The sequence below is a fragment of the Oryctolagus cuniculus genome, chromosome 4 (genome assembly GCF_964237555.1).
Source record: "Oryctolagus cuniculus chromosome 4, mOryCun1.1, whole genome shotgun sequence".
NCBI classification, from domain to species: domain Eukaryota; kingdom Metazoa; phylum Chordata; class Mammalia; order Lagomorpha; family Leporidae; genus Oryctolagus; species Oryctolagus cuniculus.
Window position 1 is genome coordinate 83,129,134 of NC_091435.1, and position 17,671 is coordinate 83,146,804.

At 53.3% G+C, this 17,671-nt stretch overlaps 1 protein-coding gene across 1 annotated transcript in view; it reads left to right on the plus strand.

The window, feature by feature from the left end:
* The first annotated feature begins 11,643 nt into the window (after positions 1-11,643).
* NRROS (negative regulator of reactive oxygen species) overlaps positions 11,644-17,671 on the plus strand; it is a 28,197-nt gene continuing 22,169 nt past the window's right edge. Inside the window, exon 1 of the mRNA XM_008266715.4 lies at positions 11,644-11,782. The gene's annotated coding sequence lies outside the window, so the exon portion shown is untranslated. The remainder of the gene's footprint in view (positions 11,783-17,671) is intronic.

Below are 17,671 nucleotides of genomic sequence, written 5' to 3' on the forward strand. Positions count from 1 at the left end.
CCAGGGCTGGGCCAGGCTGAAACCAAGAACCTGGAACTCCATCCAGGTGTCCCATGTGGGTGGCAGGAACCCAAGAACTTGAGCCCTCCTCCACTGCCCCCCAGGGTGCACATGAGCAAGGAGCTGGATGAGACTGAGCCAGGCACTCTGACATGGGACACAGGTGTCCCAGCAGCTTCCTAACCACTGCACCAAAGCCCTGCCCTGATGGCTGTATTGTATTTTTTTTTTTTTTTTTGACAGGCAGTTAGACAGTGAGAGAGAGAGAGACAGAGAGAAAGGTCTTCCATCCGTTGGTTCATTCCCCAAATGGCTGCTGAAGCTGGCGCACTGCGCCGATCCAAAGCCAGGAGCCAGGTGCCCACTCCTGGTCTCCCATGCGGGTGCAGGGCCCAAGCACTTGGGCCATCCTCCACTGCACTCCCGGGCCACAGCAGAGAGCTGGCCTGGAAGAGGGGCAACTGGGACTAGAACCCGGCGCCCCAACTGGGACTAGAACCCAGGGTGCTGGAACCGCAGGCGGAGGATCAACCAAGTGAGCCGCGGCGCCGGCCAATAGTTGTATTGTAAATAAGAAATCTATGGCTTCAAAATATAACATTTAAACAATTGTGAAAGAGGGAATTCAACAGCAGTGAAATATTTTCCCTTTGAGAAGGCAAATATTCATGAGACACTCAACAACTACAAAGAGAAACCGCCCGCTGTGAAGTAGCGTGGTCAGAGCAGCCTGCCGCTCCGCTCAGCCAGCGTGGAGATGCTGGCTGTTCTAGCATCCCACCTGATCTACCCTGTGACAGCTGGGAAGCAAGAACCTTTAAATACCTATAGCTCCCAGGGAATTGGACACTATCAATTTAAGCACCAATCTTTTCCATTCTGGTTTCTTAAAAACTTTCACACAAGCCATACACTTCCCTTTCTTGCATTCAGGACACAGAATCTATGTGATTCTGTTCTTTTTTTTTCCCTGGTTTTATTTATTCCTAGTTTTTATATAATAGCTCTATTGGGCTATAACTCCCGTTCCATTTAATCTACACATTTAACATGTCTGGGCCGATGTTTCTGTTGGCAAACTCAGAGTTGGGAAACCGTCACTGCAATTCTTCATCTCAAAGGAAACCCACACTCATTGCCAATCACTCTCTATCTTCTCCCAACCCTCCAGAATGAGGTGCCCCTAATCTTTCTGTCTCTGTTTGTCTATTACATTCAAAATAGAATTATGTGATACGTGATCTTTTGTGACTGCCTTCTTTCACTTAGCACAGTGTTTTCAAAGCTTATCCATTTTGTGGTCTTGGAGGCTGAGGGGGCCAGGTTCTTGTCTCCAATACATGAAAGAAATCCAGGTCTAGATGTAGATAAAGTTAGCAGGAGAATCAGAGAATTTGTTTGTTTTTAAACAAAGTGAGAGCACACACTTGAGAGGGAGCGCTGGCATGCTGTAGAGTGAGCTGTAACCCACAGGGTTGGGGTCATCCCTTTATGTGATCTGCAGGCATAGGCGGTGGTGCTGTGGGAAGAGTTCTCCAGGAAAGGGCGAGGATTTCCAGGAATTTGGTGACTGCTCGTTTTCTGATGAAGTCTCGTAAGTATCCCAGTGTTAGGTGCATGATGGGAGTGGGAGTGTCAGCCACGTAATTTCATTATAATGATATAATAACGGGCTACAGGTCACTATGTGGACCCAATCGGCAGCCATGTTGGTATTTTCTGCCAGCATCAGTTCTGGGCAGTGGCTTTCCTATAATAGCCATTCGGGGTTGTGGGCCATGGGAGGAGTATTGGCGGCAATTCTGGGAGGGTAAGGTGTGTAATGGTTTCTCCACCTCTTTCCCAACCCCAACCGTCTCCTTACCTGTAATAGTAGGATGCATCTGTAACTCTTCACGGTTGGGCAATAGTCCATTGTCTACTTATACAGTGGCCCTGCATACCTGCAGATTCTACATGTACGGATTCAACCAAGTGTAGATGGAAACTATTCCAAAAAAAAAAAGTGTTAGACATCTTAGTGGATCTCAAGTAGAATCTCATTGTAAGTTTTTTAAATGTTTATTTATTTTCATTTGTTTGAAAGGCAGAGAGCCAGAAACAGATGGAGAGAGGTCATGTATCTAGTGGTTCACTTCCTAAATGCCTGCAACAACCAAAGCTGCATCAGGCTGAAGCCAGGAGCCTGGATCTCCACTTGGATCCCCCAAGTGGGTGGCAGGGACCCAAGTACTTGAGCCATTACCTGCTGCCTTCCAGGATACACATTAGCAGGGAGCTGGATCTGAAGCAGAGTAGCTAGGACTGGAACCAGGCATTTCCACAGGGGATGTGGGTGTCCCAAGTGGCAGCTGACCCTGCTGTGACACAGCGCTAGCCCCTCGTTATAGCTTTGATTTGCATCTCCCTTGTGATGAGTGATGCCAATCCTTTCATGTACTTATTGGTGATTTTTCTACCTTCTGGAGAGATGCGTATTCTATCCTTTACCCATTTAAAAACTGGGTTCCTTGTACATCTGTTACAGAGTTTTAGAATTCGTTAGGACACGTGCCTCCATCACAGCCCGGCTCTCACGGAGAGTCTGCCCGTCCACACAAGACGCTGTCAGGAGGAACCAAAAAGCAGTTCTGAGCCTGTGTCCTGGGTTCCTGTTGGGTTTCCTTTCTCCCTGCTACCATGCCTTGTTCTCTCAGCTCCAGAAAAATAGTATTGCTCTGGGTAGAGGCCAAGGGTGCCTCAGTTTCTCCCATGAAGGATGGGACATCATTGGTTTTGAGACGGTTTCCTGCTGTGTTCAGGGCCGGTGTAGCGGCCAGGGGTCCGATTTCTGGAGGAAGTAGGTGGCATTTCACCTACATAGTCATAGGGTGGGGATAACTGGGGCAAATCTGGGGGAGGTTTGTCCGTAGTGAGATCTCCGGGTAGAGGGAGGAGACTCCACGGACTGCGAGGGCGGGGGCGGGGTGGGCAGTGGCCCTGAGCGCTGGGTCCCGTGGAAGGGAATTTGCCAGGTAAGTGGGGAAGGCAGGTGCTCTTGGTAACTATGGTGAGAAGCAGTGGTGATGTCTCCAAGCAACCTTTGAGCCCAGGGCTAGGCTGGTGATGCTAATGATTGGTTCTGATGGGTTCACCTTCCTCTGGTTTGCTGGTGTGAGAAAGAAAAACTTACTCCTCCCCATTTCCGCCTCCCCAGCATCTCCTCCCCAGCCGACCCCTTCCTGCCCCCAGCTTGCGGCCAAACTGCCCAACTGCCAATTAAAACCCACACTTCCCAGCATGCCTTGCACCACTCAGAAGCCCCAGACCCCGCCATTCATCCTGCACAGCAGCCGAAAGCGGCCCTAGCAAATCACCTGCGAGATTCGGGGCTTCCAGGGCAGGCCTCTCCCCCAGTGCCCTTCCTTGCGGCTGACCCTGCTACCACTTGACAGCAAACCGCACTCGACACAGGAAGAACAGGCCCATTGCCCTGGGCCTCCACGGAATCAACAAGGGCGTGCCTGCCCGCTCCCACGCAGGCTGCCTCCCAGCCTTCCGCCCTCGCTCCCTGCTCCCTCACTCGCTTGGGGTCTCAGGTGGCCCAGCAGGAGAGCCCACCCCACCGCGGGCGCCTTATCCTTGACATGCAGAGTCTTTGGGGCAATGTGGGTCTGAGATTAATCTGGGAGCTTTGAAGCTCGGCATTGCAGCCGTTTGCACCTGCACTACTGCCGAGTCCCCTCTGGTCTCAGTCACCAACTTCCTCCTTCTTCAGAACCCCCCACCCCCACCCCGCTTCTCAGGAAGCTGCAGCTGACCCCCGCCCCAACTTGCACCCCTCCCTGTTCCAGGAATCCGTCACCACGCTTGCTTCCTTCTCCCTGAGCAGCCAGGGCTGTGCCCCGCCGAGGGGCCTCTCTGCTGCCACTCCGAGTGACACAGCTGCGGGGGAGCACGGTCAGGCTGTGGACCGAGGCAAATTTCAGGTCCTCATAGGAGCCCACAGCTCTGAAACCCAAAAAGCTCCAAAAACCAAGGACGTGTTTTTTTGTTGCATGAGTTTGACCCCATCTCATTTGGTTGCAAAACCTAGGCTGAACTGGCACAAGGATGTCATGTGTACCCACTGCCCGGTGGATGCGAATGGGAATGTTTGTGGCCAAAACATTGATGTATTGGTTTGGGGCTGTGGTTCTAGACTCCGTTGGAGGAATTATTAATAAACGGCAAATGCACTGCTGTTACCTCTCTCAGCCATGAAAAATTGTGAGTTTGAAATACTTGTGAATCCCACGTTTTGGGCTAAGAGGTTGGGCCCTGTGCTATTGCACTACAACAAAGAAGGCCAAATAGTTCATCCCAGGCATTCACACTACAGAACACGAGGGAGCTCATCACACTCACGTCTGTGGACATTAAGGACATAGGAAAAGAATTCTCACATGTTATAAATCATGCATGCACGCTTTGCAACATCTGGCTTTCACTTTATGTCTAACAAGAGACACGTGCATGGGTGCAGCTGGGAGGGCAAAACACCACAAGGTTCACAGTGGGTTGTCTGCCTCCTGGGCCTGTGGGTGATCTTAGCCTTTCTTTATCGGTAGTCACGTAATGCTTCTATAATCAGAAGTTAAACAAACCAGTGTTACTAAAAACAAGTTGGTACTGACACTTTCTGGTGTGTGACTTTGGTGAGTCTGATTTTCTCTCCTGTAATCTGGGACTGTCCACGTAGAGCTGCTGGCAGCGGGGCTGAGAGACAGTGTGAGTCCCCGGCAGACGGAGCTCCTATCACGCACCTCACGTCGCGTGGGCTTGCTCTACGCCAGCAGGCCTGGGCTGCCCGGGCCGGCATAAAGTATGCTGGCTGCCGCTGCCCGCGCGGGTCCTTGCTGATGCTCCGCAGGATGTTCAGGTCCCTTTGTCTCCTTTTCACGTGACTTTCGTTTCACCCCCAGCTGCGGAGGGCTTTCCGCTTTGCCAACGCCACCGCCAGCATGTGGGCACGCGACCCCAGCTCCTGCCATCCTTCCTGACCTGCTCTGCCAAGGACGGCAGCTCCGTGCAGGTGGCCCTTCCCCTCTCACGGGGGACAGTCACCCCCACCCTTCCCACCAGAACCCCCTCTCCAAGAGCACCTGTCCCTCCCTGTGTTGGCTTCAGTGCCTTGGCACTAATTAATCATCTCCTGGCTCCTGACACACACACACACACACACACACCCGGGCACTGTGTTGTGAGAGCATCCATCCTTCCACTCACTCACTCATTCATTCATTCATGCAGGTAGAAATGTGTGAGTGCAGCATCTGTGTCTGGCTGCGGGCCAAGCCCTGGGATACAGCAGTGAACACACAGACAAAGTTCTTTCCCTCAGGAGTGCTCAGTCGAGGTGGGAAGGCAGATCATTGGCAGGTAAATAAATAATAAAATGCCAGGCAGGGCCATAAGTAGAAAAAATACTGTGAAGAAAAAGCAAAACAAAGGAAAAGAGAGGTGGGGGCGCCGGGTTAGATGCTGTGGTCAGAGATGCCTCTTTGAGGAGGTGCTGTGTGAGCAGAGGCCTAAAGGAAGTTCGGGGGTGGGAGGGCACAGAGCGCAGCCTCCCTGACCCAGCAAAGAGCCAACGGCTCATCGGAGTGCCGATGAGGGCTGTGTTCTCCAAGCGGTGTGAGTGAGGTCACGCTGGGTCCGAGACCGCTGAGCCCAAGCCAAGGACTCGCTTTATCTCTGTCAGCTACGGAGAAGGACTTCTTGATGGCCAGGTCCTTGGCCTCTCTGGGAAATGACACTTGACCGTCCTTCGTTTAGGAGAGGTTGCTAAGCACTTAGGAGACGCTGGACTCAGGACGGCTTCAGGATGCATGCACATGTGAGCAGACCACGATCCCTGCCTGCAGGCACTTGCTGTCCCTGCGGACAGGAAGATGGTGGTGACAAAGATGATGCCCTGGGCAGCTCCATGAAGGAAGTCCCCTGGAGACACAAAGAGATGCCAGCAAGCCTCTCCCAGTCTGTCCTCCTGGATGAGGCCACATCCTGATTCACCGTCTTCCTATCTGTTCTCCACTCTGTCCCCATGCTCAGTCTCATTTCCTGTGGGGCCATTCAGGTGCCATGTCTTCCGGAAAGTTCTGTGTGAAATCTCCTGCCAGATGTGCCCTCTTCCTCCCACTGCTCCCCGTCCCCTTATTCCTGGGATGCCTTTTGTTCCACCACGGCCGGTGGCGTGGCCCCTTTCCTCCTCAATCCCCCTGGCAGCCGGGCCCCAGTATACCCAGTGTACATCTAGAAGCATCGTCTCATTCCTGCACAGCCTGGAACCCTTTGTCTCATGTAGACACTGTCGTTGACATCTTCCTTTCCAGAAAAGGAAGGGGCCGTGTCCCCACAGAGCCCGTCCCGGCAGTGAGGCTGAGGGAGGCCGTGGGGAGCACGGAGCACGAGGAGGTGCTCTAGGATCCGAGAGCCGGCCCTCCCCGCCCCCACCCTGATGGTTAGTAACCGTGCCGGGAGCGACCCGCAGTCAAACCCCACTCCTCCGTGGCCCTCAGTCTCTGCGTTGACCCCTAAGCCCTTCCGATAGCGGCATCACGAGGGGCTGAGTGGCACCAATGTGGGCGGGGGCCCCTCTTCTTCCATTTTTGACTTCTTGCTCTTAAGAACTCCATTCCAAATGAGGGAAATGAAACTCCCCCAACAGCCAGCTGACGTGGGGCCAGAGAACAATTCCCAGTTAGGGCCCCAGAGGAAATCCCCTCCCTGTCACGTGCTGAGGCTGCGAGGGGGGGGGGGGCCGCAGCTCACTGCCTGGCCAGCTCACTGTCCAGCCACCCCGGCCAAGGGCTGCCCTGTCCGTGGCCAAGGGCTGACGGTCCAAGGCAGGGTGCAAAACACCAGGGACAAGGGCAAGAGGGCCAGGCTCGTGGGCCCCGTCCTGGTTCCCTGCACACCACTGCTAGGCACGGTGGACTCTCCCCCATCTCTCCAAGGGACCCCTTGCATATTGTCCCCTGCTCAGATGTGTCTCCCTCCACTGTCTTTTAGAGTCTGTAGCTCAGCTGGGGAAAGCAGATAGAGATGCAAAACAATTAAATCCCGGCATGAGTGATGGCACAAGGTCATTGGGCAGATGCAGCCGGCACATGTGCTATGTGTTCAGAGGGACAGGTAGCAGTGGCAGCAGGCCGCGGTCTCTCAGAGGACAGGATGGAAGCTGCACCTTTGGAATGGGGAGCGTGGCGGGGGCAGAAGAGCGGCACCTCAAGCAGGAGCGAGTGCAGGCAGGGGGAGCATGCGTTGTATGGCTGGGGAAACAGTGGAACCCACTCACCCACCATGTGGAAGCAGCCAGGCCCAGCTGCAGCTCCGCGAGGGCTCTGGACTTTCTCCTCCCTGACTCCCAGCCTTCACTGAGCTCTCCCCAGGATCTTAGTGAGCTGCCCCACACTAACTTTGCTTTATTACTTTTTTTTTTTTTAATTTATTTAAAAGTCAAAGTTACACAGAGAGGCAGAGAGAGAGAGGAGAGGTCCTCTATCCTCTGGTTCACTCCCCAGATGGCTGCAATGGCTGGAGCTGGGCTGATCAGAAGCCAGGAGCCAGGAGCTTCTCTCATCCGGGTCCAGTGGCTCAAGGACTTGGGCCATCTTCCACCGTTTTCCCAGGCCATAGCAGAGAGCTGGATCAAAGTGGAGCGGCCTGGACTTGAACTGGCGCTCATATGGGATGCCAGCGCTTCAGGCAGCAGCTTTACCTGCTATGCCACAGCGCCGACCTCCTTGCTTTATTACTAATGAGCAGGGGTGGGCACAAACACCACGATACACGCAGCCAACTCAAAGCAAGCAGTCCCGGGGCCCCAGATTCTCACTGGCTGAGGGTGGGTGTGCATGGCCAGGGCAGCAGGGCTCGAGGCACCGCAGGCTGTGTTGAAGAAGAAGCACTCTGCTCACCTAGGCCTCTCAAGGCACAGCTGGGCAAGGGCCCGGAGCCCTGGAACAAGCTAGGGAATCCGGAGCTGACAGCCTCGCTGGCGCAGGACTGCTGTTTTCAGCTGCAAATCTGCTTTGGTTTCCATCGGAAGTCAGGTGCTCCTTGCCACACCAGCCTGCTGCTAAGTCAGGAGAGACTTGTTGGTGCTGTTTTCCAACTAAGCTGTGTCCAGGCAACCATCAAGACCATCGGCTTTCTAAATTTTCTTGATGGGTCACAGCTGTCTTGTCTCAAAAGCAATCCCTGGGGCCGGTGCTGTGGCACAGGGAGTTGAAGCCCTGGCCTGCAGCATTGGCATCCCATATGGGCACTGGTTTGAGTCTTGGCTGCGCAACTTCCAATCCAGCTCTCTGCTATGGCCTGGGAAAGCAGTAGAAGATGGCCCAAGTCTTTGGGCCCCTGTACCTGCATGGGAGACCTGGAAGAAGCTCCTGGCTCTGGACTTCCGATCAGCGCAGCCCAGCCATTGCAGTTACTTGGGGAGTGAACTAGTGGATGGAAGACCTCTCTCTCTCTCTCTCTCTCTCTCTCTCTCTGGCTCTACCCCTCTCTGTAACTCTTTCAATAAATAAAATACATCTTTTTTTTTTTTTTTTTTTTAAAGCGCAATCCCTGATGTGTAAAACGCATAACAGTGGGACTTGGTGGGCTGAGAAGAGGATGGAGAGCCTAAAGTCGCACCCAGCTGGTTCCTGGGCCTCTGGAAGGGATCTCTGAACCAAGTTTTAAACTGCGGGTCCAAGTTGCATCCAAGGATGTAGTGCCAAGGTATGGAAGGCTGTTAAGCAGAGAGAGTGAGTTGATCCAACACACCTTCGAGAAAGATGCCAGGGGCTGCAGGCTGGAGTCTGTAGGGAAGCAGGTAAAGACAAGGGGCAGGGAGCCAAGGAGGCCGCAGAAGTGGTCCAGGCGTGAGTCGGTGAGGTCTACACCCAGGACCCTGGCCCACAACCAGAGAGTAGAATAGGGTTCAAGACCTTTCCGAGTAAAAATCACAGGAATTGGTGACTAATTGGATGTGTGGGGAGGAGACTCTAACCCAGGGCCAGGCTGCCGGGGTCGCAGACTGCCACAAATGGTGACGGTCACACTGGGAAACATACTGGGACAAAGGCTAGGACTTCACTTTGGAACAGGTGGCATGGCAGTGGCTCTGGGACATCCAGGAGTTGGTTGACCAGAGAGAGTTAAAAATGTAGGTCTGAATCATTGGCCCTGGAGGAGAGATTTGGAAGTAGAGCTCAGATTGGAGAATGTGCATGCAGTGCGAAGGCAGAGGCCAGAATCTGGAACCTGGGCTTGTGAGAACTGAGCGCGCAGCATTTGCACTGATGTCATCACTACCACCATCTCAAGTGGATGGTTTAGAGAGCACACAATGTGCCAGATGTTTGATGTCTGAAGCAAACACGACTTGCTCCTGCTCTCGTGGGACAGACTCGCCAAGCATAGCAATGCCGTACAGAATCACAAATGACCAGGCTGCCAGGCGGTGACCCCGTCCAGCTCCGCCAGAAGTTCCAGCACTCCAGCTCCGCAGGGAACTGAGAGAGAACTGGAGCCCCCTCCCCTGACGCTCTGTCTGCAGTTGTCTGCATCACCTGGGCGGCATGCTGGGGACACCCTGAGTGCTTTGCCTCTTCCAGGCTCTAAGATACTGCATGTAAAACTCTCTCTCTCTCTCTCTCTCTCTCTCAAGATTTATTTATTTATTTGAAAGTCAGAGTTACACAGAGAGAGAAAAGGCAGGGTGGAGAGGAGTCTTCCATCCGCTGTTTCACTCCCCAGTTGGACGCAACGGATAGAGCTGTGCTGATCCAAAGCCAGGAGTCAGGAGCTTCTTCCGGGTCTCCCATGTGGGTGCAGATGCCCAAGGACTTGGACCATCTTCCACTGCTTTCCCAGGCCATACCAGAGAGCTGGATGGGAAGTGGAGCAGCCAGATCTCGAACTGGCATCCATGTGGGATGCGGGCACTTCAGGCCAGGGAGTAACCCACTGCGCCACAGTGCCAGCCCCTGTATGTAGAACTCTTCACAATGACTGTCAGCCTTCTGATGGCAGCTGTTTCATAAATTCACATTTTTTTTTGAATTCTTGGCAGGAGCTAACATAGAACTTTAAAATTCCCAATAGATGTACTGACTTATGTTGTGGCATAGAGGGTTAAGCTGCCACCACATCCCATATGGGCACTGGTTTAAATCCCGGGTGCTCCACTTCTGAACCAGCTCCCTGCTAACGTGCCTGGGAAAGCCCGGAAGATGGCCCAAGTTCTTGGGCTCCTGCACCCACATGGGAGACCCAGAACAAGCTCCTGCTTCCTGGTTCCTGGCTTGGGCCTGCCCAGCTCTAGCTGTTGCAGCCATTTGGGGAATGAACCATTAGATGGCAGATCTCTCTCTTTCTTTCTCTTTCTAGCCCTGCCTTTCAGATAAATAAATAAATACATTAAAAAAAAGAAATTGCAGTATGTGTAAAAGAAAAAAACAAAACAGAACAGAGTGGGCATTTAGCCTGGAAGTCACCCTTTCCCCCTCCCACTCTCGCTCCCACCCCATGTTAGAGTACTTGGGTTCCACACCCAATTCTGGTTCCTGATTCCAGCTTCCTGCTAACGTGCACCCTGGGAGGTAGTAGGTGTTGGTTCAAGCAACTGGATCCACGCCAGAAGGCATGGATTGTGTCAGCTCCCAGCTTCTGCCGGCACCGTTTTGGCCATAGAAGATAATTGGAGAGTGAACCAGTGGATGGGAGTGTGCGCGCTCTCTCTCTAAAAAGATAAACAGTACAAATAAAAATGTTTTAAAAGCCCACCCATTCATGCAGCCGATGATCAGGAAGCTCGGGGCACTCTCCAACGCCCAGAACAACGCAACTCCCCTTCCTTTCTTTCATTCATTTTTCTTTTCCTTTTTTTTCATAGCTTGGCACTGGGCCCATAAAAGGAGACCATTATTAAAGACTGGGCTGAGGGGCCGGGGCTGTGGCTCCGTGGGTTAACACCCTTGCCTGAAGCGCTGGTATCCCACATGGGCGCCGGATCGAGTCCTGGCTGCTCCTCTTCCGATCCAGCTCTCTGCTGTGGCCTGGGAAAGCAGAGCAAGATGGCCCAAGTCCTTGGTCCCCTGCACCCACGTGGGAGACTTGAAAGAAGCTCCTGGCTCCTGGCTTCAGATCGGCACAGCTCTGGCTGTCGCGGCCGTCTGGGGAGTGAACCAGTGGATGGAGGACCTCTCTTTCTCTGTCTCTACCTTTCTTTGTAACTCTTTCAAATAAATAAAATAAATCTTAAAAAAAAAAAAAAAAAAAAAAAAAGACTGGGCTGAAGGGGAAGGACTCTCCCCTTCTATAACTGGAAGATCCCTGAGCTGCCCACTTCCCAAATCTGCCTCAACACGCTCTTTGGACATAATTTGGGAAATGCATTTCCAGGCAGACAGCCCTAGAAGGCAAGGGCCCCCAGGGGCATCCCCTAAGAACAACCAAGACAAGAACCCTCGGGGAGCCCGCTTAGTCTGCTGGGGGCTCCTTGGCGGGCTGGGCAGGTGCTGCAAGGGCGAGTCCCAGCCCCCACGCCGCAGGGGGCAGTTCCCTCCTGGGGACGCTGAGCGCTGCTGAGTCGTTGAGCTGCAGCTCGAGCTCCATGTGACTTCAGTTTCCGTCCGTTCCTTCCGCAAGTGCTAAAATAATCCGATGCCCCAGAGAGGAGGCAACCCAGCCCCGCGTTTGGCTGCTCTCGAGGAGGCGGGAGCCCCTGGAGAGGATGCGCCCCGCGGAGCCGCCTGGGCCTGCGGGAGCCGTGAGTATTTCCCGCGCGGGGGCCTCCGGGAGGTGGGCGCGCCGGGAGGCTGGGCAGTGGGAGGTTGGCGCCCTGGCCGACAGCACGGAGCCAAGCGGGAAGTTGCGGCTCGCTCTGTCCCAGCTTGGCCCCGCTGGCTTGGGTGGGAACAACTCCCTGTAGGAGCGCTTAGGGCTAGAAAGGTGGGGTGGTGCAGTGGCAACAGTCGGGGCCTCAGCATCAGTCGTGACTTTGATTCGTGGTCTGGGGGGGGGGGGGGGAGAAGGTGAGCAGGTCAGAAAACGTTTCTGAACCTCAGTTTTCTCATCTGCAAAGTGGGAACAAGCGACGGCTTGGCTCTCCCTTCCTAGCCCTACCCCGCACCTGTATGGAGGGTCACCAGTTCACAGATGAGACCCTCCTGACACCACCCTTACCCACCAATATCCTCCACGTGCCAGGCCCTGGGGATGCCGCTGTGACTGTTGGCAGAACCCCTCCCCCACAGAGCATTTGTGTGGGGGGGGGGGGGGCGTGCTGGGATTCAGCAGGCTCTGTTCCTTGGGACCCCAGCTAGTAAGTGTCAAAGGGGGACTAGAACTCAGCCCTTCCGACTCCTTGTCCAGTGCTCTTCTGTGGCCCTCCTGGCCTCTGGGTGCAGGCTGGGTTGTGTAGGGGCGACATACATCCCCCATGGACCCAGGAGATGTAAGGATGCACAGACGTGGCTCCTGCTGCCCTCTGCTGCCTCGGAGGGGGCTGGCAGCTCCACTTTGCCCCCAGAGGAGGTGGACACGTGCCTGGCTGATGGTGGCTGGCCCTGCAGGAGGCTGAGGCTGGTGGCAGGAATGGGGCCTAGGACACAGCGAGGGAGGAAGGCACCTGTGGTGGGGGTGGGACGCAGGAGGACTGTGCAGTAGAGTGTGCGCAGCTGACCCTCCCCGATTCCCTGTGCTCCTCCTTCCTTCCCTGCTGAGGCTGAGACGCACCCCTGTGGCCAGGGATGCTGGTGGTTTCCTTGGCGTTGTGGTTCTGAGGCGTGCTTATCTTCCTCACACAGCCCACAGATCCGTACATGAAACCCTGAGCTCCTGGGACTCCAGGATTGTGGGCCCAGGAAAAAAAATCCCAACTCCCGTCTGTAAGTTAAACCCAAAACTCCAGGCTCAAGTGTTTGGCACCGAGGTGAGGCTGCCTCTCAGGACGCCCATATCCTACCTCAGAGGACCTGGGTTCAGTTCTTTCCGATCCCAGCTTCCTGTTAATGTGTGTCCTGGGAGGAGCAGGTGCTGGCTCGAATACTTGGCCGTGGCAGACCCAGGTGGGGTTTCAGGCTCCTGACTGGAGGACCCAGCTCCACCTGTTGCAGGCATTTGGGGAATGAACCGGCATATGGATGATCTCCCTCTCTGTTTCTTTATGGCTTTCAAATAAACAAAAACACAGCTTTGCCAAGAAAAGTGCTTTCATCAAATGGGTCCCCTCCTGGGAACTTGGTGAAGACCCCTGTGCACTTGAGCCCGAGCCTCCCGAAGCCTGTCATCCAAGTGCAGGAGCTTCCTAAACAGAGAGCAGGCTGGCCGTGTCTGGCTTCTGGCGTATGGGTTAGCAGTGCGCTGGGCTGTCTCTGGTCCTGACTCTGCAAAGAACAGTGCTCGTACTGGCGGTGCCCTGCACGCTGGCTGCAGTGGGCACCTGCATCACAAAGCAGAGGCGACCCTCTTGCACGGGCAGCTCCACGTGCCTCACCCAATACTCGGGTCCGTTGAGTTAGGGAGGCTCAGCTTCCCAGCCTGCTCAGGCTGAGCTTGTGGGTGAGACGCTTACAGGTGCCTGCTCACTGGTGCTCAGTGCGCATCACTGACAACTGGTTACAGTCTCTTTGGTTTTGGCTTTTACTTTTGGTATCTTTTTTTTATATAAAAGATTTATTTATTTATTTGAAAGGCAGAGTTACAGAGAGTCAGAGGCAGAGAGAGAGAGAGAGAGGTCTTCCATCTGCTGGTTCACTCCCTAGATGGCTGCAATGGCCTGAGTTGCACTGATCCAAAGCCGGAAGCCAGAGCTTCCTCTGGGTCTCCCACAGGTGCAGGGGCCCAAGGACTTGGGCCATCTTCCACTGCTTTCTCAGGCCAGACTGGAGAGCTGGATCGGAAGTAGAGCAGCTGGGACTCGAACCAGCACCCATATGGCATGCTGGCACTGCAGGCGGCAGCTTTACCTGCTATGCCACAGCACTGGCCCCATTGGTATCATTTTTTATATTCATTTTCTTCCCCAAACCATTGTTCTCAATTTCATCCTTGAATAAATGTGTGTACTCAATTTGTGAGGCACTCAGTTAGTTAAGGTGATGATTTAAAAAAAATTGTTTACTCAAGAGGCAGACAGACAGACAGACAGACACACACACACACACACACACACACAGACACACAGATAGCTAAAGGGAGCTCCTGTAGGCCTTGTGGCACAGTAGGAGGCCCTCGTTTTATCTCAACCCCAGAGACGACCTTGAGACACTCAGGGGCGCCGTTCGTTTGTAATGTCAAATGCAGCATGGCACAGGCACTGGCGGTCAGCAGGGGACCCCTGCTGGGTCAGGGTTACCTGCATGGTGGCTGGGTCATGGTGGGGGCGCTGGGAGGTCTGAGAGAGGACCAGGCAGCTGAGACACGGGCTTCTAGGGTGGCTGTTCACCTCGCCCCTCAGTTGAACATCCATTCGCTGGACACGCACTCCTCCCACACAGGTGCACAACCGGCACCTCCTACGTGGCCCTGAGCACAGTTCTGGCCCTGGCCTCACTGTGTAGCCCCTGAATGTTGGATTAAAAGTGGGAATAGTAAACAGGGACCTGCACAGATATTGGGGCACCGGGACTCAGAGCAGCAGCATCACAACAGCCAGAGGGGGAAGCAGTCCACAGGGCAGATGAGTGACAGAATGTGGCATGCATGCAGCAGAATATCACCCAGCTTGCAAAGGAGTGAGATTCTGACACGTGCTGTGTGGATGGATCTTAAAAACACTATACCAAGTGAAGTAAACAGACACAAAAGGACAAAGATTGCATGATTCCACATGCAGAGTGCTTAGAATAAAGGCAGATTCTTGGGGAAAGAAAAATTAATGGTTACCAGGGACTAGAGAGGGGCAGAATGTGGAGTTATTACTTGACAGTTTCCATTTGGGATGATGGAAAAGTTCTGGAGACGGTCGTACAGCGGTGTGAATGTCTGATCCGTGATGCTTCTAAGTGGTGTTTTCCACCACAACAATGGGAATAGCGCCTCTGGCACAGAGCTGGTGCAGATAGCAAATGGGGTCAAAGGTCTCCAAGAAGTCTTCACAGCCTCCATGGCCATTACTGTTATGGACCGATGATAGTATTACATTACCATCCACTTCTCTTTGCTGTCTCCAACAATTCCCTCAACACCATTATTTGTTTTAGAGAGGATACTTTTTAAAGAAACCACACGATTCCCTTTCCTCTCTGAATTCAAATAAGTTCCAGAGGGAAGGGGCCAGCGCTGTGCTGCAGCAGGTTGAGCCCATGCCTGTGACGCGGGCATCCCATATCAGAGTGCTGGTTCGAGTCCCAGCTGCCCCGCTCTCCAGCTCCCTGCTAATGCATATGGCAGGCAGTGGAAGATGGCCCATGTACTAGGGCGCCTGCCACCCATGTGGGAGACCACAACAGAGTTCCTGGCTCCTGGCTTCAGCGGGGCCCAGCTCCAGCTGTTGTGGCCATTTGGGGAATGAACCAGTGGTTCGAAGATTTCTCTCTCTCTCTCTTTCTCTGCACCTTTCAAATACATAAATAATTTAAAAAATAAAAGTTCTGGAAAGGAAAAAAGAAAACTTAGAACAAGTTACCAGTGTAATTTCAGGGATTTTTTTTTTTTTTTTTGACAGGCAGAGTGGACAGTGAGAGAGAGAGACAGAGAGAAAGGTCTTCCTTTGCCGTTGGTTCACCCTCCAATGGCCGCCGCGGCCAGCGCGCTGCGGCCGGCGCACCGTGCTGATCCGATGGCAGGAGCCAGGAGCCAGGTGCTTTTCCTGGTCTCCCATGGGGTGCAGGGCCCAAGCACCTGGGCCATCCTCCAATGCACTCCCTGGCCACAGCAGAGGGCTGGCCTGGAAGAGGGGCAACTGGGACAGAATCCGGCGCCTCGACCGGGACTAGAACCTGGTGTGCCGGCGCCGCTAGGCGGAGGATTAGCCTAGTGAGCCATGGCGCCGGCCCTGTCTGCCTTTTTTTTTAAACAACATAGGAATTTTTTTTTTTTTTCAAATAAAATAGTTATGTGATCTTGGGATGCCCTTCAATGAAACTGATTCAGAAGACTGAAAACTAGCAACATTTCCAAAAAATGAAATCACGGAATTATTTATGGGAAAGTGTTCTGGAGACTAATTTATCTTGAATTGCAGAAACAGGCCCGCACCGCGGCTCAATAGGCTAATCCTCTGCATGCAGCACCGGCATCCCGGGTTCTAGTCCCATTCGGGGCACCGGATTCTGTCCCGGTTGCTCCTCTTCCAGTCCAGCTCTCTGCTGTGGCCCGGGAGTGCAGTGGAGGATGGCCCAGGTCCTTGGGCCCTGCACCCGCATGGGAGACCAGGTGAAGCACCTGGCTCCTGGCTTCGGATCAGCGTGGTGTGCCGGCTGCAGCGGCCATTGTCGGGGTGAACCAATGGAAAAAAGGAAGACCTTTCTCTCTGTCTCTCTCTCTCTGTCCACTCTGCCTGTCAAAAAAAAAAAAAAAAAAAAAAAAGAAAGAAAGAAAGAAATGCAGAAACAAATTAAATGAATTGAAAGGGTGGATACGACAGAGGCATGGGCAGACGTTTGCTAAAGTAAGTACAGCAAAGTGTTCATAGTAGAATCTAGGTCGGGGGTATATCAGTGATTGCTGTCAACATTTTTCCAGTTTTGCTCTATGTTGACAATTTTTCATCAGGGTCAGTGCTGTGGCACAGCAGGTGGCATCCCATATGGATGCCAGTTCGAGTCCTGGCTGCTCCTCTTCCAATTTAGCTCCCTGCTAATGTGCCTGAAAAAGCAGCAGAAGATGGCTCAAGTCCTTCGTGCCCTGCCGCCCATGTGAGAGACCTGGATGGAGCTCCAGGTACTTGGCTTAACCTTCGCCCAGCCCCGATGGCTGTAGTCACTTGGGGAGTGAACCAGCAGATAGAAGATTTCTCCGACTCTCCCTCTCTTTCTCTAACTCTGACTTTCAAATAAACAAAAGCAAATCTTTAAAAAAATTTTTTTTCATAATAAAGTGTTAGGAGAAAGTTAAAGAACTAACAAGACCTAGTGACTGCTCACATTTCTTTCCATAAACATAAATTAAATAATTTTAAAAAATAACACTTTTACAGGAGCTATAACTACCTCTAATAAACCCTTATTTGTGTACTGTTGCTCAACTGAACTATTAGCTATGATGAGGACAGTGATGATGAAGAGGAGTTTGTCAGGGGAGTGACAGCAGAGGCAGGGCCTCCTCCACAGAGCAAACAGCGTGTGAAAAAAAAAAAATGCATGATTTGGTTGAGGAGAGCGAGTACCCCGAGGTGGCTGGGCTTGTGGTGTTGAGGTTGAGTCGCAGCAGCACTCATAGACCCGGCTTGAATCGTAGCTCCAACACTCTCCAGTTGCACAGCCTAAGTCTGTGAGTTCACCGCGTGGGAAGTGGTAACAGCTCCTCGTGCAGGGTAGACTAGGTAAAGCGCCCGGCAGAACACTTAGCTCAAGGTGGGCACTCCCTGCACACTGAAGAGCCTGGCGGGGAACTGGGAACTATTAGGCGGATCTTGCCTACCCTATCAGTCAGCTTTTCACTACTGCAACTAAGACTGCCAGGAGAAGCTACGTACAAGTGGAGATCGGTTATT